General features: G+C 43.3%; 1 protein-coding gene and 1 pseudogene across 1 annotated transcript in view; both read right to left on the reverse strand.

The window, feature by feature from the left end:
• The window catches only part of LOC124613962 (laminin subunit gamma-1), a 1,180,138-nt gene that overhangs the window by 968,561 nt on the left and 194,109 nt on the right, over positions 1 to 17,468 (reverse strand). The gene's annotated exons all lie outside the window — the stretch shown is intronic.
• On the reverse strand, positions 10,629 to 10,746 carry LOC124614263 (annotated as a pseudogene).

Genomic DNA, 17,468 nt, shown 5'->3' on the forward strand with positions numbered 1-17,468 from the left:
CTGTTTACCTGCTCATGATTGGTAAGTGCGGCTGCACACTAAACAGAATACATGCTACTTCCGCAGTATTCTGTCTTAATGCCCAGGTATAGAAGTTAACACGAATCTTACAATCGTAAAGATGTAGCTCTTGATAGAGAGAGATATAAAAGGGATGGAACCTATGTCGATGGAGAAAGCATAGGACAGCCGGCCGGAGTGGCCGTGCGGTTCTAGGCGCTACAGTCCGGAACCGAGCGACCGCTTCGGTCGCAGGTTCGAATCCTGCCTCGGGCATGGATGTGTGTGTTGTCCTTAGGTTAGTTAGGTTTAATTAGTTCTAAGTTCTAGGCGACTGATGACCTCAGAAGTTAAGTCGCATAGTGCTCAGAGCCATTTTGAAAACATAGGACACTTGGCTGACTCAGGCCACTTCCCCGTGCGACTGCGCGGGAACAAAAGCGCGGATCACCTGCAGCAGCAGCAAGAACGTTAATTTTCCTCTCTTCTTTCGTCACTTGTTTCCATCTGTTACGATGTCTACGTATTACACTATCACTTTCACGTACCTGGTTGAAGAGGATGATGAATTATTGCCGTGATGGTTGATGTCTATTGGGATATCTTGCCGCATACACAGTACAAGAACGAACTGCATTCCTCCTACACTCTCCATACACCAAGAGCATGTTAGCTTTTTCTGCATTGGTAAATCCCATCTTCCACTTATGATCTACTGCTTGGACCGTCTCACACTAACTGTCGTAACGCAATCAAGGAACACACAAGCACATTGCAAGCAAACATAACAACATAGTATGCAGTAACTTCGCAAGCTGAAGGACATAAACAAGTGCCGGAGTGGGAACTTTTCAAAGTACGGTATCTCGTAAACGACTCGCACTAGAATCCTGCAGCAGACAGCTCTGACATTCTAATTTACCCTGCTTTTAGATCATTAATGTCAACAGGCAATGTTCCATTTAAAAAACTGATTGTTTGCAAAAAATACACTTTATAAGTAGTATTACATTCCGTTTATTAGCCAAAAATACAAGGCCCTGACTACCAATCCATTCTGTAAAAACAGCAAATCAGCAGCACTTTCTAGTTCCGCAATATTTGCGGGGGAAGTTTTAGGTGAATCGCCCTGTATATGCAACTGAAGAGCAAACGAAATGACCGAGCGAGGTGCCGCAGTGGTTAGCACACTGCACTTGCATTCGGGAGGACGACGGTTCAAACGCATGTCCGGCCATCCTAACGTAGGTTTTCCGTGATTTCCCTAAATCGCTTCAGGCAAATGCCGGAATGGTTCCTTTGCAAGGGCACGGCCTACCTCCTTCCCTAATCCGATGGGATCGATGGGTGTTCCCTCCCCCAAATCAACCAAGCAACCAACAAACAAAATGAAATAAATTTTATTGTGTTATTTGTTAAGTGAAGCTATGGTTTCCAAGAGGGGTTAAAATGGTGAACGTGACTAAATTCTGCAACAGAAGGAAATGCCTATTGGCCGTCTACATTAGAATGGTCGAAAAAACTGAGAATTGAATATTTCAAAACGTTTACGTGTACTAAAATGATAACTATTTACATATGTTTTCATATGTTCTGTCGCTGTGTACACTGTAAAACCTAAACACATCAAGGAGAATCAACAGTCAGTAGCCTCTTTCCTTAAAATTTTAGATACCGTTGTGGCGGGCCAAGGGTGGACACTCCGCCCTGTGTTTACGCTCTAGTGGAAAGAGCAGCGGTGTTGTATAAGTAAGATCCGACTATTCATGTTTTGTATTATTACCAACGACAGGAACGTTATGCACTCGCGATAAACCAATTTTTTCGTGTAATAGAAATTTGAATAGGTTTCTAAATTAACGTTTTGGGATTAGCGGTATGCAATACTACATGTTAAATCGTTTAAAAACCAAAAGAAATCGAAGCAGAAAAGATGGAGGGCAGCACTGTGTCTTTTCATGGGTTGAAGTATTACTTGATAGCGAAAGCTAATTAGACGCTGACACAAGGTAGTTTGTTGCTTTCGCAAAGTCTTCAAACCACTGTCTATTTGCCTCTATGGAGCTGACAATGGAATCTTACAGCCTGTCCCTCGTCGATTTTCTTCATGCCTATAGGATTTGGAGATCAGTGGCATGACACCAGTTTCTCAAAGCAGCAAGACTTCTTCTCGTAATAACTCGAAAATATCACCATCGAAAATTAGATTTCTGTGAGCAATTAAATTCAAGACATTTTGAGCTTGTTAATGTACTCCCCGTCAGCTGAATGCTTACACTCGTGAAGTCGCTGGTACGATTATCGTTTGTAGTACCTTTTTCTTTACTTTTACATAAGTTATACATTTATCATCAAATAAAAATATTAAATAATAAATATTGAATCACAATTTTTTCATAAAATTACATCGTTTATTTTACCTGTCGTATGAATGTAAATTTATTTGATGCAGACATGTGAAATGCCTTATCGTTAAATAAAATGTTCAATAGGAAAGGGAAGAAAGAGGGTTTGAATTACCAAATTTAGCTACCTCGCATACATGAAACGCAGAGTGAAAGTGGAAAGAAAATTTGTAACATACCCACGATCAATATGATAAGCGTATTCATCGCAAAAGATATGAACGAAAGCTGTCATAGGTTGCTTCCGAAGAATGGGGAAGTATGATGTTCACGTTGCATGTTGTCACGGAAAACGTTAGTACATTAAGTGGTGCTTGATGAAGTATATAAACATCAGAATAAAAAGTGAGCCAGGCGTGAAATGACAGGGTGTGGGTGCGAGGAGAGTTATTCTCTGTACCGTGTCGACTGCTTCATAATAGTGACAGTAATTGGTTATGATAAACTCCATTATGAAGCTGCGGGTGAACGACCGAAGGTAGTTAAGCGACATTCTCCTCGGCACACAGAATCTATGCCTGGGAGACAGGGCATGAAATATATTTCCACAGATGAAAAGCAGTAAATATGTCAAAAGGACCGTAATGTAAGCACAGCAACGACGCTAAAAAACATCGAAGCTGTATTCAAAATTACTTCAAAACATATTACTTGTACAACAAGTCTAAAAAAAGGAAAAATTCCAAGGAATGAGGTTTTAAAGCCTTACTGGCTTAGAGATAAAAGATAATAACAGGAAGTTATTTATAATGTCAAATGTTTCGCTCGAAATCTGTGCTAAATTATTCATAAATATATTAGAAAGAACAACCTTTTTCATGTTTATGTGCAGTTGCAGTTACAAACTGAGTTCTCTAATGAATTTAAAAAAATACTGCAGGGAACGGCTTAGTGCACAGTGCATATAATGTCGTGATGCAATTCTGCAGTATAATACAGTGATTCTACCCGGAAATAAGTGAAAATGAATCTTGGAATGCATTATCGAACTCCACATTCGCCAAGATGCAGCTCTACATCACAATAACGATAGCGGACGTCTTTTTCTCGCCCCCTTATCACCCCGACCCATATGATCGCAAGGAGTGACTGTGTCAAGGTTTGTTAGACATATTTTTTATATCATTAAACACTTAATAATTAATTAAAAGGGTTCGCCTTCTTGCAAGAACACAATCTTGTCTTAACGGACAAACCTGTTTCACCACGGTTTTGGAATCTCCAGTGGGTTTTTCTGTTATTACTTCCGAAAGATATACATTTAACGTTATATATAGATTTGGAATATATTGACATGATTTTTTGTGGCTTATATTACGTATGTTAATTGGATTTTACCTTTTTTACATTTTGTTTGACCTGTGGCTGCCAAACGAAATCAGTCATAAGCCTATATTAATACAGCGTGCCCTCCACAACATAGGGAATCCTAGGCAACGACTTTATTGAATTTTTGCATAGAATAAAACCTCAAAACTTGGTATTGAGGTAAAAAAGCTGGTGTATGCCCATCTGTCTCTTACAGCTGCTACATTTGATCTGTTCTGCACTGTACTTAATTAGTATTTGGCTCCTAATTATGTTGTTGTTATTACTGTTACGTTTAAAGCGACCTGTGGGCGTCAAGTAAATTTCGTGTGTTTTGTATTAGTGATCTATTTGGAATAATATGCAATTTATGGATTTGCTGTGGATTTATTACAGCGTTTACTTACGTGTTCTAGTACTCATTCGCGAATTATGGTAGTTAATCGACTTCTGTAGTGGCTTACATGCACATTTCACTGGACGTTCACGTTGTAGGTACGTTATTCACAGCCATTTCTTTCGCTGTTTTGTTTACGACTGAAGTTTTTTTTATTGTGTGTGTGTGTGTGTGTGTGTGTGTGTGTGTGTGTGTGTGTGTGTGTGTGTGTGCGCGCGCGTGCGTGGTTTCATAGTTCGCTTAATGTGTTTAATAACTTTGGTGACACATTTTTGAGGAATAAAAGAAAATTGTGTCTTCGCAAAAAAGTGAACCCTGTTGATCCATTATTATCTTCTACAAGTAGGGGAACAGATCGGAAATTACATTATGATTTTAAATAGTTAATTTTCGATTATTTCCGAACTTTTGTTTACACTTGCATGCAATACAAAACTCTTTGTAACGTCCATAGTGGTACGGGGGAAGTAGAGACGAACAATTTTACACGGGACACACTTGTTCCATCAAGTCGGGAAACAGCCTCAAATTGGCTTACAAAAGCCACATACGACACCGCGCATCCGCGCCTCTCAAGATTTTTGTACACTGTCGCCATCATACGCCACCGGCTTAGTTGCTCACTTACAAACTGTAATATTGACATTTCTGTAAATTTAACCTGAGAAACTGTTGAATTTTAACAGCATAAAATCAACAATTAAGTGGTTCCTTTATTTTCTTTCTCTCTCTTTCTTTCTGGTCTTCCCAGTACGAGACTACAGTGCTTGTACGGGCTGAGTTTAAATGGAACTAGAAACGTAATTAGTTTTTGTATAACGCGTTTAAAAGTTTTTTTTCCTTTCGTTATCCTCACAGGGAATGTTAACACTAATGTTAACGAAAGCAGATGACATAAAAGGGTGAAATGATACTAAAAAACTCGTACGGCGCACAAGTCCTGTAGCTCAGGTGGTTCTCTTAGGTCGATTTAAGGTTATTTTCCGGTCTGTTGCATAACAAGTGTCTCGCATCAAATTGTTCATCTCGACTTCCTAACACCACTGTAGTACGTTGTAGACCGTTGAAATGCCTCTACATATGCTGCAATCAGTGATACGAAGGGAGTGATACGTAGATATCCTTGGGATATTCCTAAATTCCTCCCTAAACTGCTCCACATATCTGGCCAACTATGGTCTGCCTATGGTTTGAACTCACTGTACGGATACTGCAGCTGCCTCATTTAGAACAGGGGACAGAGTCGAGGGCGACGTACACGATACTTAGTAGAACGCTGATGACATACGTAGTTCCAGTCCAGGCTTAAGCATGTCCAACACGTCTGCGCCGCCAGGAAGTTATAAAGAACGAGGTATTACGAATCATAGGCAAAGCTCCAAGATACTCACGCGCAGCGGAGTTGCATAATGAATTCCGCCTCGAGACCCTCGCGGAGGTATTCAGAAACCTCGCCACACGACTATACAAGAACTTGAGACACTCGAACAACCCCTTAGTCCCAAATACGGGAAACTACGATCAAAACTACACGTGGAAGCATAACCTAGCAAAACGACTTTTCCTTAGGGACCACCTATGCCAGGCATACACTAAGCAGATGATCAACACTGTATCGGCGAATCGCTGCGTCACAGTAAATCTGCCTGGCACAGCAAGCAGCGCTCACACAATCTACTAACCGACTAAAACGGGTAAACTGAACGCGCGCAATACAAACAAACCCCACACGACTCTAAACAACGAGCGGGCGATTTTATAATCAAACTGACCTCTCAGATGATGACTTTGGAATGTTACAGATACGTTGGCGGTACAACCGTCCCAGGAGATATCGCTGGTGCCCCTCTATAACGGTAACACCCGTCTATTAACTTTCTCTGTCACTCACATTTGAATTGTCGCTACCGACAGTGGCCCTGTTACACGCCCCGACTGCCGTAGAGGTTTTCGTATCTATGGCACTTGCCATGGCACTTTGTCCCCTTGCTACCCTTCAATCGCTTTTATGTCTACTGTCTCCTCGACGGGAGCGTATATTAGTGTGCTGTCGCAAATAGACGTACGGACAACATCACAGTCCATCATCGTGTGACTTCTTGATTAGCATACTAACCCCCTTCCGCAGAGGTGAACAGAGAACTCTTTTGCGTTGGTCGCCGTGGTAGTGAGGGAGTGGAGGGGGCTTCACTTATTCTACACTCTAGAAGCACCCATCACAGTTGTCCACACGACAAGGATACATGCTTGACACTTCATAACAGGACGGAGAAAGCGAATGGCAATCCACATCCAGTAGGACCCCGCCGATGCAGGATCCCTGTAGCGCCCCCCCCCCCCCCCCCCCCAGTCCTTCCCTCGTTCCTCCTTGAGTATGGGACCACTTTGACTTTTCTGAGCCTTGTTTTTACCTTCGTTGATATTCGTCTTATAAACTCTATCTTTGCCGTCTCTGACTCAATAACATTGATACTGACAAGTTGTTAATGTTTCAATTTTCCTTAGTTTCCTTTAGTGCTTGCTCAGTGCAGCGAATGAATAGCATGGGTGGGGCGGGGGGGGGGGGGGGTGTAGGCTACTACCATGTCACACTTGGTTCTTAGCTTCTGTCTCCTTTTAATGACCATCGACTCTTAAAATTGCAGTTAATTTAGTTAAATGAGAAGTGAGACAATGAAATGAAATGTCGTGTGGCTAGGGCCGCCCGTCGGGTAGTCCGCTCGCCTGTTGCAAGTCTTTTTAGTTGACGCCACTTCGGCGACTTGAGCGATGATGATGAAGACAACACAACGCCCAGTCCCTGAGCAGAGAAAATCTACGACCCAGCCGGGAACCGAACCCGGGCCCCTTAGCATGGGATTCCGTTGCGCTGACTACTCAGCTATCGAGGCTGACAGTGAAACAATAAGAATAGCATTTTTAAGGGAGACGCTCATGAAAAATACACACTATTTAAAAAATGCACCAAATCCACGCCGGCCGGGGTGGCCGTGCGGTTCTAGGCGCTACACTCCGGAACCGCGTGACTGCTCCGGTCGCAGGTTCGAATCCTGCCTCGGGCATGGATGTGTGTGATGTCCTTAGGTTAGTTAGGTTTAAGTAGTTCTAAGTTTTAGGGGACTGATGACCTTAGAAGTTAAGTCCCATAATGCTCAGAGCCATTTGAACCAAATCCACAATTTTGAAAATACGGCAATGAAATTTTCCACCATGTTTTACATAAAAGTAACACATTTAGTGTTAAGTTCATAAGATAACATATATTTAACTTTTATGGAATTTATAATTTTAGTTTCAAAAAATAATATACAGTATGTACCCATTTCCCAGAAACGACTCAAGATATTTCTACATTAATTCTGTTTAATCACTTTGTGTATCGTAGATACTATCTTGACGTTTTTTGAATACATCGAATAGGAGAACGTTAATAATTTTGAACTAGAATTCTGCAAGTATAATACAAAATTCATGGAAATTTCCGAGCAATTTGCCCCATACCTCAGCTTACACTCAGAATTTCAAAATTAACTCCTGAAACAACATTTATTGGCTTTGTAGATAAAAGTGTACCATCCTTCACAAATTCTGAGATATAGGTACACAAACTTTTAAAAACATTATTTTCAGGCATTGATATTTAAGTTCAACATAACGTTTTTTCTTATGTCACCTCTTCAGAGGGCCCCAGATATGTACTCAGGATCCTCTTTCCCTTAAAGACTCCTCTTCTGCTTTCTTGTTTTGTGCCTTCTTTCCTTATCAAGACTTCACCTAACTTTTCAGTTGCAAAGAGGCGCTATAAATCCATTTTTCACGAGACCTCTTGATTAAGTTGCCTATCTTAAAGCACATTGTCCCTAATGCCTTCATCCTCCCTAATTTCCCGTAACTAAATAAAAGAACTCTATCGTAAGTTGCAGTTCTGACAACTATAGCGAATGAAAATGGGGTTTTAGAGTATCGTTTCCAAATGAGTGAATTTAGAGACTCATTTAGATTCTGGGTTTTGCCGTGAACACACTTCATTTTTAGAAGATCAGGATCGGCCATAAACCTGTAAGTTGACTTGACAGCATCCAGTATACTATTTGGAAGCATGTTCTCGTGAATGTGGGGGTTGTTACACGTCTTAGCCTGTAGATATTTACGCCAGGTAATGTGACACAGGTGATGAATGCGATGTTCATGTGGTGACACCATGTGAAAATATGTAACCCATTCTGTACTTTTCATGTCACTTACTGAATAGGTTCAGTCTGATAGTGTTGCCATAATATACTTGAAGCGTGTTTCTCATCTTCTTTGTGACTCTGTTGTGTCCAACCTTGCGCTTTCGATCTTCCACCTTTTTTATTGTTTCTAAGATACTAAAGAGAATCACAGATCTATGAAATTAAAGAGTATATATCACAGCCTTCTAGATGTGTCCCGGGCAAGTTTGATTGAAAGTAATCCACGGAATCGTTATTTAACGAGCTAGTGTTGATGTGTTGCTTTAAAAAGAGGGCATAGTAGGAAGTTTGCGTCCCACTTTTAATTAGCATTCAGGCACTCGGATACGATTTCACATTGAAGCTTTCGGAACTTACTGTCCATGAGTTCCACTAATAAATAAAAAATAAACAGAAAATAGACATTTTCGGTCAATTTCATGCACGTGCGTCCTTAACAATGTATGGAACTTTAAGGTATAACGTTGTAAGCATGCTTTGGCACCGTATTTAGCTATGCGGCTATTGATGTCCTTGGTGTTCACTCTGGAAAGCTGGAAGCCGCGCCCGTCGACAGGAAACTTGCTTGTCCGCACATGTGCTACCCAGACGCGCCGTCAGCAACCGCTAACATCTTAGGCGCACTTTTTCTGCCCCATCTCTAATGGCGGCGCTATCTGCAAGTGGCTCCTGTTACAGGAGTCCACTCGTCGCTGGGAACCGTGTTGTCTTCACAATGACACTTCTCATCCCGTTTGTTTAATGGTTAACAGAATGTTGCCTAAATCGAACTAATTTGTCAGGAGGCAGGGAAAGCTTGCTCTTGCAACGACCTACACTGTGTATTTTAGTTTATTTATACGTTTTTTATACACGTTACAGTCACGTTAATATGTGTACCTGTCAGAAGCCTGAATAAACGCCATCTGTAGCGCGGAAGTTAAGGAAGAGAGTCAGTGAGGTTCTAGAAGTTACCGACACGGATGTGGAACTATACCGACTGCAGTGCTGTGGTCAGTTGCGCAAGGTTTCTCTGTTGAGGATCCATGATCCAAGATGCTTCCACCCTTGGCTCGAAAGCCAACGATCATGTCCTTTTGGAGCACAGATAAATCGCTCCGTTTCCACATTACGACAATGACTGCACTGTTTTCTGTGTCCCCCGACATGCTTTTTATACGCTTCATTGCCAGTGCTGCCACCTGCCATCTCTGACTGGTCATTCCAAGCTGACGTCGAACATAGGCGGTGGTCACATTAATGCGACTGCACCGTGTATTACCTCAGAAGGAAGGGTGGCAGCGGCCACATTGCTGAACTTCAGTCTTTGTTTAAGAAAGTTTGAAAGGTAACACGTGGGGCTGAGTATATAAAAATGATTGAGAATGTTGATCGTGCTAGGACAGCAACCAGCCACAAATTTACTTCGAGTTCCTTTATTCAAAGGAAACCGTTACCGGTTTCGAATCGTTGCGATTCATCATCAGACGGTTTACACGCTTTCTTTCTACATTTGGTGTGTTTTTTACAGATTAATTGTCTCTCTGTATGTACCAAAACATGATGTGCGTGGTTGGAATGAACTCAGCGACAAATCTAATGTGTACAGTGACAACTATTGCGTGTGCAACAACGAGGATGCAGTGTGAATGCATTTACATCGATTGGATGAACGTTATAGAAACAATCACTCGAAACCGACGTTTCACGACAATTAATCTGTAAAAAACACACCAAATGTAGAGAGCAAGCTCTCTGTATGTACCAAAACATATTGTGCGTGGTTGGAATGAACTCAGCGACAAATCTAAAGTGTACAGTGACAACTATTACGTGTGCAACAACGAGGATGCAGTGGGAATGCATTTACATCGATTGGATGAACGTCATAGAAACAATCACTCGAAGTAAATTTGTGGCTGGTTGCTGTCCTAACACGATCAACATTTGTCTTCGAAAACAGCCACGGTCTCCAACATGTCATCATATGACAAAATTGCATGATTGAGAATGTTTGCAAAATTTAGTGTACTAACAACAATCATTTTCCGAAAGCAAAGACAGACATAAATTATGCTGAGCAAGTTTTTATTAGCACTAGCACTCCGTCATCAGGCCACAAGTGGCCCATCGGGACCATCCGACCGCCGTGTCATCCTCAGTTGAGGATGCGGATAGGAGGGGCGTGTGGTCAGCACACCGCTCTCCCGGTCGTTACGGTGGTTTTTCTTGACCGGAGTCGCTACTATTCGGTCGAGTAGCTCCTCAGTTGGCATCACGAGGTAGTATGCGCATCCCGAAAAATGGCAACAGCACATGGCGGCCCGGATGGTCATCCATCCAAGTGCCGGCCACGCCCGACAGCGCTTAACTTCGGTGATCTGACGAGAACCGGTGTATCCTCTGCGGCAAGGCCGTTGCCAAGTTTTTATTGAATACCGTAAAAAACTAACATTGCTTTAAAACCGCAGTGCACAAGGATCCTGGGTGGCAGAAGTGAGTCAAGTACTCTGGCCCTAAAAATGTGGATAACGCAATCTGAATTGATCTGACGCTGAGCACACTTTGACTGATAATCTACAGAAATTTCTCTACATAGGTGCAGCTGAGAGCAAGTGGCTATTGAGATCTGTACACTCTGACAAGGCCGGAGTGGCAGTTCGTTACCCTTTTTGCTTCATGCAGTGCAGCAAACATGAAAACTTGTGAATTTTTTTACATGTGGCTCTGCACATGATGCCCAGTTTACAACTCCACTGTGTAGATAGATGTGTCCCCTCAGTCTGTCGCCCCCAGCCCAGCCTTCGGCTGGCGCCAATGCAGGTATAGCAGCATTGCTCTGCTGGAGACCTGTCTCGACAAGGGCCTGCTCTGTCTACCCCGTACGGCTGTGGGTCTATGCGGCAAGATTTACTGAGGGATGGGCTTGCCACCAAGTGCTTCCAACTCCCAACATGCCATTTCTACAAGCTAAGAACCATAAAATTACCTCATGCTGCGCCCTACCAGCCTCCATCAATGTCTGCTCAGGCTGTTAACTTTCTAAAGCCCCACTCAAGGTGCATCAGGTTTTAATAATATCTTTAATAATTTTCTGTATATGAAATATTGGTGAGAGAGTAATTTGTCTTCTCTCAAGTTGTAGCATGTAACAAAATACCTCACATTTCCAAAGTGTGGGAGTTGCGTGCAGATATGAGAGGAGCGGATGTGATATGTGAAGGGAGATGGGAGACGCGTTGGGAAGGGTCAAGGGGCTATATTTATATGGAAGGAGCGGGCTGGATTGCAGTTACGTAGGCAACAGATGGGCTGGACACTTTGTTTCGAATGGAAGAGGTAGGGGTGGTTAAAGCTGATAGTATAACTAGATCCTAGAAATGATTTTATGCATGTATGTGTAATCCTGGCCTCAAGTAGTATCAGCGCCTCACTATGTCATGTGTAAGAGAAGTCCTTTGTGATCAGCACATTGCGATAAACATACCGACGTGCCAGGGATCTCTGCTAAGGCATTAATCGAAGTCAAAGTCACTGCCATACGAAGAGAAGAGTTTCGATGGCAGAAGAAAATGGGAGCGAACTGTGAAATGCAGTTACTAGTGTAGAAGGTTTTCCACAGTTTTACTCCAACCCAGTATACGAGTTGCCACTACGTTACTGAACGAGGTAACACAGTGACTGAAGAACTGGAATTGCAACTCGTTACGGCATATGTGAGGTTCAGAACTTCGTTCAGTCATACAGATTTGTGATTCAAGAGGTATCCCTAAAACGTTAAACTCATTATTGCAATGGTTCTTCAGAGGAAAACAGATGAGTTTACTTATGAAGAGTGTTTGCGGAGAATGAATAGAACGAGAAGACTCCTGTCCGTTCTTACTCTTTCCGACTATTCTCTTTCGATACTTTTGGTGAATCTTTTGGTAATCATCATACTCAAGTAATTGTTAAGATCAATAAAATTATTTTAAATAATTATAGTCGTTCAGTGGCAGAGGCATATTATTTACAGCAGGAGACAGCGTTTTTCAACATAATAATCCCTACCCCTTCACGCAGCTATAAAAATTACAACATTTCCTCGACCTTTGAAACCTACTGTGTTCCAGCATAATAGGTCTACTGTTGTCTGAATTGAAAAATCAGTTAAGGCCCAAACACGCCCTGCATTTCTCAAAGTAAATAGTACAACTTAATTGCAAGTGATGGTACTCTAGTTCATCAGTCTCAGCAGAAGATCCTTACGCAGCTAACCCTAGGTGAACTGGAACGCCAAAGCTGGTCTACAACATACACTACTGGCCATTAAAATTGCTACACCACGAAGATGACGAGCTACAGACGCGAAATTTAACCGACAGGAAGAAGATGCAGTGATATGCAAATGATTAGCTTTTCAGAGCATTCACACAAGGTTGGCGCCGGTGGCGACACCTACAACGTGCTGACACGAGGAAAGTTCCCAACCGATTTCTGATACACAAACAGCAGTTGATCGGCGTTGCCTGGTGAAACGTTGTTGTGATGCCTAGTGCAAGGAGGAGAAATGCGTACCATCACGTTTCCGACTTTGATATAGGGCGAATTGTAGCCTATCGTGATTGCGGTTTATCGTATCGCGACATTGCTGCTCGCGTTGGTCGAGATCCAATGATTGTAAGCAGAATATGGAATCGGTGGGTTCAGGAGGGTAATACGGAACGCCGTGCTGGATCCCAACGGCCTCGTATCACTAGCAGTCGAGATGACAGGCATCTTATCCGCATGGCTGTAACGGATCGTGCAGCCACGTCTCGATCCCTGAGTCAACAATGGGGACGTTTGCAAGACAACAACCATCTGCACCAACAGTTCGACGACGTTTGCAGCAGCATGGACTATCAGCTCGGAGACCATGGCTGCGGTTACCCTTGACCCTGCATCACAGACAGGAGCTCCTGCGGTGGTGTACTCAACGACGGACTTGGGTGCACGAATGGCAAAACATTTTTTCGGATGAATCCAGGTTCTGTTTACAGCATCACGATGATCGCGGTGAACGCACATTGGAAGCGTGTATTCGTCATCGCTATACTGGCGTATCACCTGGCGTGATGGTATGGGGTGCCATTGGTTACACGTCTCGGCAATTTGGACAGTGGACGTTAGATTTCGGATGTGTTACGACCCGTGGCTCTACCCTTCATTCGATCCCTGCGAAACCCTACATTTCAACAGGATAATGCACGACTGCATGTCGCAGGTCCTGTACGTGCCTTTCTGGATACAGAAAATTTTCGACTGTTGCCCTGGCCAGCACATTCTCCAGATCTCTCACCAACTGAGAACGTCTGGTCAATGGTGGCCGAGCAACTGGCTCTTCACAATACGCCAGTCACTACTTTGATGAAGTGTGGTATCGTGTTGAAGCTGCATGGGCAGCTGTACCTGTACACGCCATCCAAGCTCTGTTTGACTCAATGCCCAGGCGTATCAAGGCCGTTATTACGGCCAGTGGTGGTTGTTCTCGGTACTGATTTCTCAGGACCTATGCACCCAAATTGCGTGCAAATGTAATCACATGTCAGTTCTAGTATAATATATTTGTCCAATGAATACCCGTTTATCATCTGCAATTATTCTTGGTGTAGCAATTTTTATGGCCAGCAGTGTATTAGTAGGCTGTCATATTGCAGAACTTCTGGCTTCATGCAAATTAGTGTGAATGTGGCGCCGGTCTTTTGTATGTCTTCTTCTCGCCAGAAAACTTAGACCACGCAAGCCATCTCAGTGTCTTTAGCGCCGCCAGTGCATTCCAGCACGGAGCTGGCGGCCGGCAGGCTCAAATCAGTCCCCACACGGCCCAACCGCTAATCTTAATTGGACGCTTGTTGCGGGATGTCCCACTACACCAGCTTACGAGGCGCTGGAGGCTCCAGCAGTTTCCCCAGGCAGCCGATGACATCGGGTTGGAGCGGGGTGCCACAGGGGGCAGCATCGACACCGTGATATCTCACTCGGCATCGACTACCGGCGGGGTCAGCTGAGTTATGGCCAGTAATTAACGGCGTGACATTTCATTACCACTCAGAACCACTCTCCAACAGTGCCCGTAATTAATGGGCAACGAGTCGCAGCACCCGTTGTTTCTATTAACTGTCCCGGGAAAAAGGCTTATCTTTATTAGCCATGCCGCATTATTGACACTCACGGTTACAGTCTCGCTACCTAATTTTTCTTCACGAACGGGAAAACTGGACGAGATCCTTCTTAGGCGCGACTGGTAATACATCGACCCGTTACCTTAGAGTACTGGAAGTTGTGCGTGAGTGCTGCATGCGGTCGACTCTCCTCAGTGTTTCGCCTGAACCGACACACACTTATCAGCCAGAAAATTACGACTACCTATCTAATAGCCGATATGTCCAGCTTTGGTCGCGATGCGTCGTGGCATGGAAGCAACGAGGCCTTGGTAGGTCATTGGTGGGTGTTGACACCACGTCTGCACACAAAATACACTTTATTTTTTATACTCGGTCGGCATTTACAAGGTGAAATATTAAACTGGCACATTACAGTATTAAAATAAGACATTCAGCATTACTTAATTACATAACACAAAATACAAAAATTTTATACAATATCTCTTATTTTTTTAAGCCATTCATTGTCACTGTCCGTGAGGTTATGTATATCCTCCAATTCACCATTAAAACGATGCACAGTACACTCGATCAAGTGGGCCATTGATTAGTTGAGTCCACATTCGCACTGAGGGTTGTTCGCGAGGTCCCATGTTGTCGCATCTCCCTGCATCTTCCGACACCCGTCTTCACATGGTTCAGTATAGTCCACACTCTCGTGGGAAGCTTAAAACCCTCTATTGGTACGGTTGGGTCAGTGACCAGTTTACTGCTCCTTACTGTGCTTCTACTCTATATACTTTTCCATTCATTTTCTGTGTCGAAGTTAAACACCTATTCACCTGTTTGGCATAGAGGTGACCTTGATCTCAGGCAGTTTTTTGGTGTCAGGTCCTGGTGTATGGGTATGTTTGGGTTTCCAGTATTTTGCTATAGTCTCTTGACAGTAGCTGATTTCTTCTGATTTCAGGTGGTGCTATGTTAGACAGTACGGGTAGCCAACCTATAGGTGTAGGTTTAAGTGCTCCCAATATTATTCTCATTGTTTCTCTTAGCTGAATATCGATTTTTGCTATATTCACACTTCTGGCCCATGCAGGTGCACAATACTCGGCCAGGCTGTATACCAGTATCGAGGCGGAAGTTCTCAAGGTCTTTGCATCACATCCCCAGGTGGTTCCGGTGAGTTTGGCTAGAATGGCATTTCTAGTTTTGTTTCTTTCCTCTAGATCGGCTCTGTACGTTAGGGACCGGTCAAGCTTTACTCCTAGGTACCGAGGATTGTCTTCATGTTTAATGGTCTGGTTATTCATACCGATGTTCAGCTTTCTCTTGGCTTCTCTGTTATTGAGATGCAAGTTTACACTTACTGTATTGTCTGGATTCGGTTGTAGATGCCATTTGGTGTAGTATAGGTGTAACACGTTTAGGTCTTCGTTCAATTTCCGCTCTATTTTTTCAAAATATTTTCTCTGATAAGCTATTGCCGTATCGTCCGCGTATATAAACTTACGGGGCGTTGTTTCTCGGATTACCGAGCTCTGTGAGAGTCTGTTCTTGAGTGATATGCATCTGCAGGTTTTGCCATTAAGAGTTACTCTAATTTTTCTTCCAGTTAAAATATTCTTCATAAGTTTATAGGTCTGACTGCTCTGAGTTTTTTCTATCAGTTTACAAAGTAGGCCATCCCTCCACACTCTATCATGTGCTGAGGTTAGATCCAACAGGACAACGCCAGTTTTCTTCTTATCGTGATAGCCCTTTCCGACAAAAGTTGTGAGACCAAGGACTTGATCACAACAATTCCTTTTAGGCCTAGTCTGGTCATCAGAATTCTCTCAAATAATTTATACACAGTGCATAAAAGAGAAATTGGTCTAAAATGTTTGGGGTTTTCCCTAGTTTTTCCTGGTTTCAGGACAACGACTACCTTGGCTTCTTTCCACACAGTTGGTATTTTATTCTGCTTGATGCACTCAGAGAGCCGGCCGGTGTGGCAGTGCGGTTCAAGGCGCTTCAGTCTGGAACCGCGTGACCGCTACGGTCGCAGGTTCGAATCCTGCCTCGGGTATGGATGTGTGTGATGTCCTTAGGTTAGTTAGGTTTAAGTAGTTCTAAGTTCTAGGGGACTGATGACCACAGATGTTAAGTCCCATAGTGCTCAGAGCCATCTGAACCATTTGCACTCAGAGAAGAGTTTTGCTAGCCAGTTTCTTCTTGCTGTTCCTAGATTTTTAAGGAATTCTGGTAAGATTCCATCTACTCCTGTTGCTTTGCCGGCCTACACTCTTGTCAGTGCGTTATTGATCTCTTGAACCTCTACATCTTTTATCATATCTGTGTTTTCCTGTTCGTTCTTTATTGCCTCTTTTATCATATGTTCGAAGTCTTTCTTTCCAGATGTTCTTAGATGGATTTTCGAGGTTTGTTTTATGTGCAACGCTATCTGGTTGGGTGTCATTTTCGTCTGTGGTCTGTGTAGGGTTGTAGGTCGTTCTAATATTCTTAGCACACTCCACCTCTTGCCGCTAGAATGGGTGAAATCCATGCTCTCCATCGTTTCCATCCATCTACACCTGCGTTCTTCGTTCAATGTTTGAACCAGTCGTTCCGCAACCTCACAGTTTTCCGTCTTCTGGTATTCTTCCAATAATGATTCACTCTCTCTCGTCCAGCACGGAGTATATTCTTTCCTCGCAGGGGACTGATGACCTCAGACGTGAAGTCCCATAGCGCTCAGAGCCATTTGAGCCTTTCCTCGCACCACGTGGAATACTTTTCAGTGCAGATTTATACTCTATATCAGAGTAAAGAACCTCTCGTAGTTCTCTGGATGTGGAGGAATACGTTTCACTGTTCTCTCTGCGAGAGTCCGAAATGTCTCCCAGTCAGCCTGTTTTAGACTCCAAAGTGGGACTGGAGGGCTTTGTATGACAGGGACTGACAGTCCCACTTCGAATATTACAGGCCGGTGTTGGCTTCTAGGGAACTTCGGTAATACCCTTCTTTCCGCTTGGAT

This window comes from Schistocerca americana, chromosome 4 (genome assembly GCF_021461395.2).
Source record: "Schistocerca americana isolate TAMUIC-IGC-003095 chromosome 4, iqSchAmer2.1, whole genome shotgun sequence".
Lineage (NCBI taxonomy): Eukaryota > Metazoa > Arthropoda > Insecta > Orthoptera > Acrididae > Schistocerca > Schistocerca americana.